Source organism: Ostrinia nubilalis, chromosome W (genome assembly GCF_963855985.1).
Source record: "Ostrinia nubilalis chromosome W, ilOstNubi1.1, whole genome shotgun sequence".
Lineage (NCBI taxonomy): Eukaryota > Metazoa > Arthropoda > Insecta > Lepidoptera > Crambidae > Ostrinia > Ostrinia nubilalis.
Genome location: NC_087118.1, coordinates 25875 through 33189, shown reverse-complemented (window position 1 = coordinate 33189; position 7315 = coordinate 25875). Strand labels below are relative to the sequence as shown.

Here is a 7315-nt window from a genome sequence, read left to right as displayed (position 1 = left end):
CTGGTATGTATAGCGATGTCGTTAAGGCGGTTACTAACTGTCAAGTCTGCCTCGCCTATAAACAACCTACTCATGGTACTCTAGGTAAAATGGGAAGACCAAAAGAGTGTTCACGTCCATTCCAGACACTCTCTATTGATCTGGTCGGACCCTTACCCGTTAGTAGAAAACAAAACTGTTACTTGTTTGTGATAACCTGCTGCTTTTCTAAATATTGCTTATTGTTTCCTCTTAGACAGGCTACTTCTACGGCTGTCTGTAAAATTCTAGACGACAATGTATTCCTGGTTCATGGCATTCCTCAAACCATCATTATGGATAATGGCTCTCAATTTATAAGTAAGCAGTTAGACACTCTACTAAGTAAATATAAAATTCCAAACGTTCCCTTTACACCAAAATACACACCACAGGTCAATACAGTGGAAAGATATAATAAAACTCTAATAACAGCTGTATCCACACTTATTAACAATGACCACAGGGCATGGGATATATTTTTGCCTAAGATACAGTTCGCTATAAATAACTCCGTAAACGAAGTAACTGGCCATACACCTTCATTTCTAGTGCATGGTCGTGAATTGGTCACTTGCGGTTCACATTACATAGAAAATGATGTTTCAAACGAAATTTTGTTTCTACCACGAGACGCTTCCGCGGAGAATTTAGGACATTTGGCAACGGTTTTTGACCAAGTTCAAACTGCTTTATGGCGTAGCCACCAAAAAACGACTCAACGTTATAACCTACGCAGAAAAGATGCTGAATTCTCGGTGGGCGATACTGTTTGGAAGAGGTGTTTTTTCCAAAGCGATAAAGCTGCTCACTTTGCGAAGAAACTAGCTCCTAAATTTGAGAAGTGCCGTATTATAGGTAAACGTTCTCCTCTTGTTTACATCCTAGAAGATAAAGATGGACGTGATATTGGGGCCTGGCATATTAAAGATCTCAAACTGAAAATGTATGAAGCTTAGCAACGCTATTACGATAGTTTCGATTTAACTTAGGTTAAATCTTTTCTGAGGAGGGGGATATTGTCACGATTAACGTGAACTTCTCATTACTAATATACTTAAACTTTAAAATAAACTAAACATTGTCCATAAAAATATTAAACCCAAAAATAAAACCTTACTTGCTAACATAAACACTACTTACTTAAACTATAAACTATAAATAATTAAATACTAAATAAAACTAAACATAATACTAACTAACTTTCAAACAAAATCCTAATCCATACGTCATTTAAATGTGCATCGAAATGTTACTGCGCTGTTCTCGCTATTAACCCATTAACGCCCAAATGAAAACTACGGTCAATTTCACATAGCCAATGTTTATTTTCTTTATAAAAATACTTCAAAAATAATACTAAACAGAAAGAAAACCAAAAACAAAATCAGAAGTTAGATTTTCAGGGGTGTACTAAGTTTTGTACAATGGGCGCTTATGAGTCATATTGAGCAAAGCTTTCTCCATCCTGACACAGTATTTTCAGGCACTTGCTATAAGCTGTTTTGACTCTATTGAAACGCACAGTAATTTTAAGCTGTCAAATCCGCTTGTTTGCTGGTTTATTTTGATTATAACCATTATTTCATATTTCCATCAACTAGAGCAAGACTACCTACTTTTATTTATCTTTTATAGGTCAAATATGTGCGTACTATATATTTTCGGAATGCTAGCTGATCTAAGCGACTATATGGGTTTACTATGCAGTGCAGTCTGCATGCATTTGAAATTGTCATGTCCACCATATAAGCGAACAAGACCCATCCACCGCTTTTTTTCCTTTTACCTCAATTTGGTAAAGTTCTATAGACTAGCCATCTGATCTAACCCACTGATCTTCTTATTATATTGTAGCTGGACACCCTGTGGTGCCTAACTCTACTGGTTTTTTATCAAAAGACCCCAATAATGACCTTTCCCAATGGTTCTAAAGCATCAAAATTTGATCCAATAGTACTTACATTATTATCTTTCAATCAATACTAGTAAAATTATGTTTGGCTTGTCGAATAAGTCTCTATGCTTTTTGTGAAAATCTTTATAAGTAATCAAAGGATACCGTTTGGTTCTGTTTTCACGTGTGGTTCCAAAAACCATGTAACTAAGTCTCTTTAGGTCGACAAACAGGTCATAATTGGGAAAACAAAATGTTTCTTTTTGTTGTCTGTAACCCCATAAATAAAGAGCCATGTCATTGGAAAAAGAAAACAATGATTACATATAAAAACTATGAAGAAATAGGTAAACACTCTAATAATAATGTCGTTACTGTGCTATTTTACGTAACGTGTCAAGCGCCCATTGTACAAAAGTTAGTACAGCATCACTTTGGGAGTTATAGCATGAAAAACTTTCCATGAAATGAACTTTTCTTTGTATTTTTTATTAGGATATGTTGTTAGCTAATACACAAACAACTTATTTGGTATTTTGTGTAACTTAAACCTTGCATAAAAAATTATCAAGTACCCACTAGAAGACACGAAAAAATCACTGAAACGAAATCGCAAAATACCCCCTTAAGATTGTATCGTTATGGTCTGTTTCATCTCAGGATATAATGCATAGACCTTTGTTTACCGATTGTAATTATTTCCAGAGTAAAAATACCCACTAAACCAGATTTATCGTAACTTAAAGTTGTGTACTATTTATTGTACGGCGGGCGTTAATGGGTTAAAATCGTACGGGTTATTTGGTGTTTTGTTTACCGCGTCTCAAAGTAAAAAACTGCCGTGAGGATCGCACCGGCGGCGCCACGCAGACTAGCTTGGCGGCCGAGACGAGTGCGGTCGTCCCTACTGCATTGAATGCAAACCTCTTTCACGCTCGACTGATTTCTCAAGTCGTTCATAAGCGATTTACTATTTTCGCATATTTCTATTAGTGCTAGTAACACTTTACTACTGCAAGATCAGTGTTAATTATAATTATTTCAACCCCTTGACCGGGTAAGTAATGCATACCTATAAATTAGAAAGTAAGTTAGTTTTTGTGCATGACCTTTAAGGGCTTATTACACTACGCGGTATTCAGACAGTCTTACTAAGATTTAGCATAATGTAATAAGAGTTAGCAAGTTAGCCTGTCTAATTAGACCGACCGAATGGGTTCGACCATGCTTACTTGCTTGCTTGCTGAATACCGCGTAGTGTAATAAGACTTAGCACGCTTAGACCGTTCAGTCAGCGCGCGGCAGCCGCTGAGCAAAGTCGCTCGTATGTTTGTTTGCTGTGGCCGCGTGCACCATGGCTTGTTCGAAAGAGAAAGAAGTGCTTTTTAATGTACTCGATTTGTACCGAGACATGCCATATTTATGGCAGAAAAGTCATAAAGATTATTCTAATCAACCACTACGTACTGAAGGATTCCGGGTGTTGTTGGAAATTTATAAAAACTTTGATGAAAAAGCTACAGTCAAAACAATAAAAAAGAAGTTGATGAATATGCGCACCAATTACAATAAAGAATTGGCTAAGGTATGTACCTACTTAATTCCTTTGTTATGTCTTTTGTTCGTCCCAATAAATACGTAGGTACCTCCATATACCTACGACAAAGCGCACCTGCGGGGCTATTACACTATTTTGCCGAAATGAAATTTGACCGTTATTTCAAAAACTTTGACGTACATTGCCTAATTCGATTTTCTTTGTATGGCGTCATCTGTCAAACGATTTCGATTCACGCAATGTACATCGACTGTGTGTCCTGTCAAAATAGTGTGATAACCCCCTTTATAACTTTTGATTTGAATTGAACTGGGCCTAAATCGTTTCAAGCTTCGAAATGCGGTGTTTTTACAGGTAAATGCTTCCAAACAAACTGGTGCAGGGACAGATGACGCGTATGTACCAACTTTATGGTATTACGACGCCTTAAACTTTCTTGGGTCAAGGAGTAAACCGTGTCGCATAACACCAGAGAGTATCGAAGATGAGGAGGTAAATTGTATTCAATTCATTATACCAACTTCGAAATCACGAATAAAAAACAGGTTTCATAGAAATATTCAAAATTCAAGACCAATCACCCGATATGTATGGAACAGCTGTTTTTTTTCGTGATTTCGAAGTTGGATGGTAAAAGTTGTTCGTAGGTACATAAGTGCAGTACATTGACCCCTTTCATTTTTTAGGATATTATGAAACAACCTGTATTTTATTTTTTACTAAGCATTATTTAATCAGATAAAATGGTAGGTACAACAAATATTATGGTGGTACAACATCAATCATTCGGTCTTGGAAACTAACACGTCCAACAGAATTGAAATAGTCCATGAATTTATTGCGAACAATGTTGCCATCTTCATTACGCTGCCTATTTGATGAACGCTGTAATGAAACTAAGGGTGCAGAGGTTTGTCTCCAATCTCCTTCGCGAAACGTACCCAGTCTTATATTTTCTGAGTCAATATTAGAATGAGATATATAAGTTGGTACTCGTTTCCTCAGAAAGTTATGCAGAGCGCAACATGCCAACACTACAGCATCCACATTGTCCAGATCTAGATCAAGTGGTCTACGCAGTATTCTGAAACGGGAACTTAATATGCCAAAGGCATTTTCAACCACTCTTCTGGCTCGCGATAATCGATAATTAAAAATCCTTTGTGAACGATTAATATTTTTAAAAGGAAACGGTTTCATTAAATTTTTATTTAATGCGAATGCACTATCCCCCAGAAACACGTATGGTACAATTTCGTTTGTGCCTGGTAGTGGAGATGGAGATGGCAAATTTAAAGAATTGTTCATCATTTTCTTATAAAATTTTGTACATTTTAAAATTGCTCCATCTGCAACGGATCCATTGGTGCCTGTGTGTATATACATGAATTCGTAGTTAGCGTTTACAACAGCAAACAGCACTATACTGAAGAATCCCTTATAATTATAGAACAAAGAGCCACTTCCGGGGGGTTTTTCGATGGCGATATGCTTCCCATCACATGATCCAATACAGTGACTGAAATTCCATTTTGTTTCGAATTCCTCAGCAATTTCTGTCCATTCTGTCTCATTTTCAGGTATCTGGAACAAAAAAATTAATTTGATTGTATTTTTAGGGCTCAAACTCATCTGACGAAGACATTTCAAGCCAGCAAATTCAAGGATCAATTCCTTCAACGTCTAGAGGACATAGCGTTAAAAAAAAGAAAGAAACACTTCTACAAAAACAAGAAAAAATTATCAAATCTGCTGAAGTAATGTTATCAAATAAAGAAGAAGAAGACGGGAAGTATTTGGAAAGTCTGTAGGCTTGCAGTTAAAGGATATAAATGGAACACAACTGATATTTACTCAAAAAATTATATCCGATGTAATTTTTAATGCTAAACTTGGACGACTTTCTGAAGATTCTTGTCTACTCGTCACGCCATCGGAAATAAGACATACATTGAACAGATACAACTATCAGATACCCTTCATCCAATCACCAGCATCAAGTTATTCATCCCCGTCACCATACAACCGACAGTCCCCTAAGTTGCCTCACAAACGTCCATCATCACGCAATTATTTATCACCCACACCGAGTCCTCCATCGTCATCTACTACACAGTATCATCCGCCTCATCCAATTCAGTTTCCACAACAAGCATTCCAGTCGTCACAACAAGCAATCCAATCGCCACAACAGACAATTCAGTTACCAAAACACACAATCCAGTCGTCACAACACATAATTCAATCACCACAACCAGCAATCCAGTCACCACAACATTCATTTCCCTCGAGAATCACTGTCAACAATCCTGACGATTTTTCAGAATACATTGGAAATGAATCAGTGTCTACTATTTCCCCTAAGTTGCCACACAAACGTCCATCATCACGCAATTATTCATCACCCACACCGAGTCCTCCATCATCATCTACTACACAGTATCATCCGCCTCATCCAATTCAGTTTCCACAACCATTCCAGTCTTCACAGCAAGCAATCCAATCGCCACAACAAACAATTCAGTTACCACAACACACAATCCAGTCGTCACAACACACAATCCAGTCGTCACAACACATAATTCAATCACCACAACCAGCAATCCAGTCACCACAACATTCATTTCCCTCGAGAATCACTGTCAACAATCCTGAAGATTTTTTAGAATACATTGAAAATGAATCAGGGTCAACTGTTTCCCCGTCTATAGTAGAAGGGAGTGCCAATGTAATGAAAGATTTTTTGATTTTCAAGCCGAAAAAAGAATAATTTTCTGTTTAATTTACTGATTGTTTTTGTTATTGATTTGATTTGAAAAATAAATGTTAAATTGAACTTTGAATTTTGATTTGAAAAATAAATGTTAAATTGAAAAATAATATACAGTGGTTTTACTCACCTTGATCAAATGTTTTAAGCATTTGTAGATAGCCCGGCATGTTTCTGGTATAATTGACGATAAAAGAGGTTGCGATATCAAAGAGCTGAACCTTAGGTCTTGATAGGAGTTGCCCGTTGCCAGGAATCTTAAAGTAACTACCAATCTTTGTTTAGCACTGACACTTTGTCTAAGAATCGTATCTTCTTTTTGAATATACGGAGTAACTAATTTCAAAAGACATTCAAACTCGGCAACTCCTACTCTAAGGTAGTTTCTTAAGTCACATGGTTCCAGAACACTCAGTATTTGCATATTTGATAATTTTTCTCGTAAAAGTAAATACTCTTTCACCCATATTTTTCTTTTCTTTTTTGTATTTAAATTAATAGATGCGGCAAGAGCTATGGCGATTTTCTGGTGCTTTGAAAGTTTTCCCATCGCGCGACAACCGTCACCGACTACGTACGCCTTGCAAATGAGTTAGCATGCGATATTCAGCACAGTGTAATAGCGAGCTTGTCTAGTTAGATTTTAAGACAGTCTTAGTAAGACTGTCTGAATACCGCGTAGTGTAATAAGCACTTTACATGACCTTCGCATAGGGCGTGTTAGATATTTGGTTTATCCTGCAATTAATACTATTACTATGATTGTAGTTAGTGTGTAGTAATAATTAATTAGTGTAATTAAGAAACAATACTTAAGAAATTATGTACTTCTTGCATTTATTGTCAGTACATGGCACTCACTATGGGTGTAAATTCGATAAATGCTTAAATAAATATTAATTTAGTGGTATTAATAATAATACAAATTAATTACTATGTTTCTTAGGTATTTATTTCCTTAGATTGTATTGTAAAGATGTTTATTTTAATTTTAGATGCAAAGATTGCGTAGTTCCTTCTCGCTTAAAATTTAGCTATTATTATTAGTTAGTTTAATTCCTATCAAAAGTCC

The 7315-nt window shown here is 36.2% G+C and overlaps 1 long non-coding RNA gene across 1 annotated transcript; it reads right to left on the bottom strand.

The window, feature by feature from the left end:
- Positions 1-4180: 4180 nt before the first annotated feature.
- On the bottom strand, positions 4181-6938 carry LOC135086269 (uncharacterized). Its single transcript, XR_010260357.1, has 2 exons — positions 6374-6938; positions 4181-5057 (listed from the first exon to the last, which is right to left on the bottom strand). It is a non-coding gene; the product is annotated as an uncharacterized LOC135086269 (long non-coding RNA).
- Positions 6939-7315: the final 377 nt, after the last annotated feature.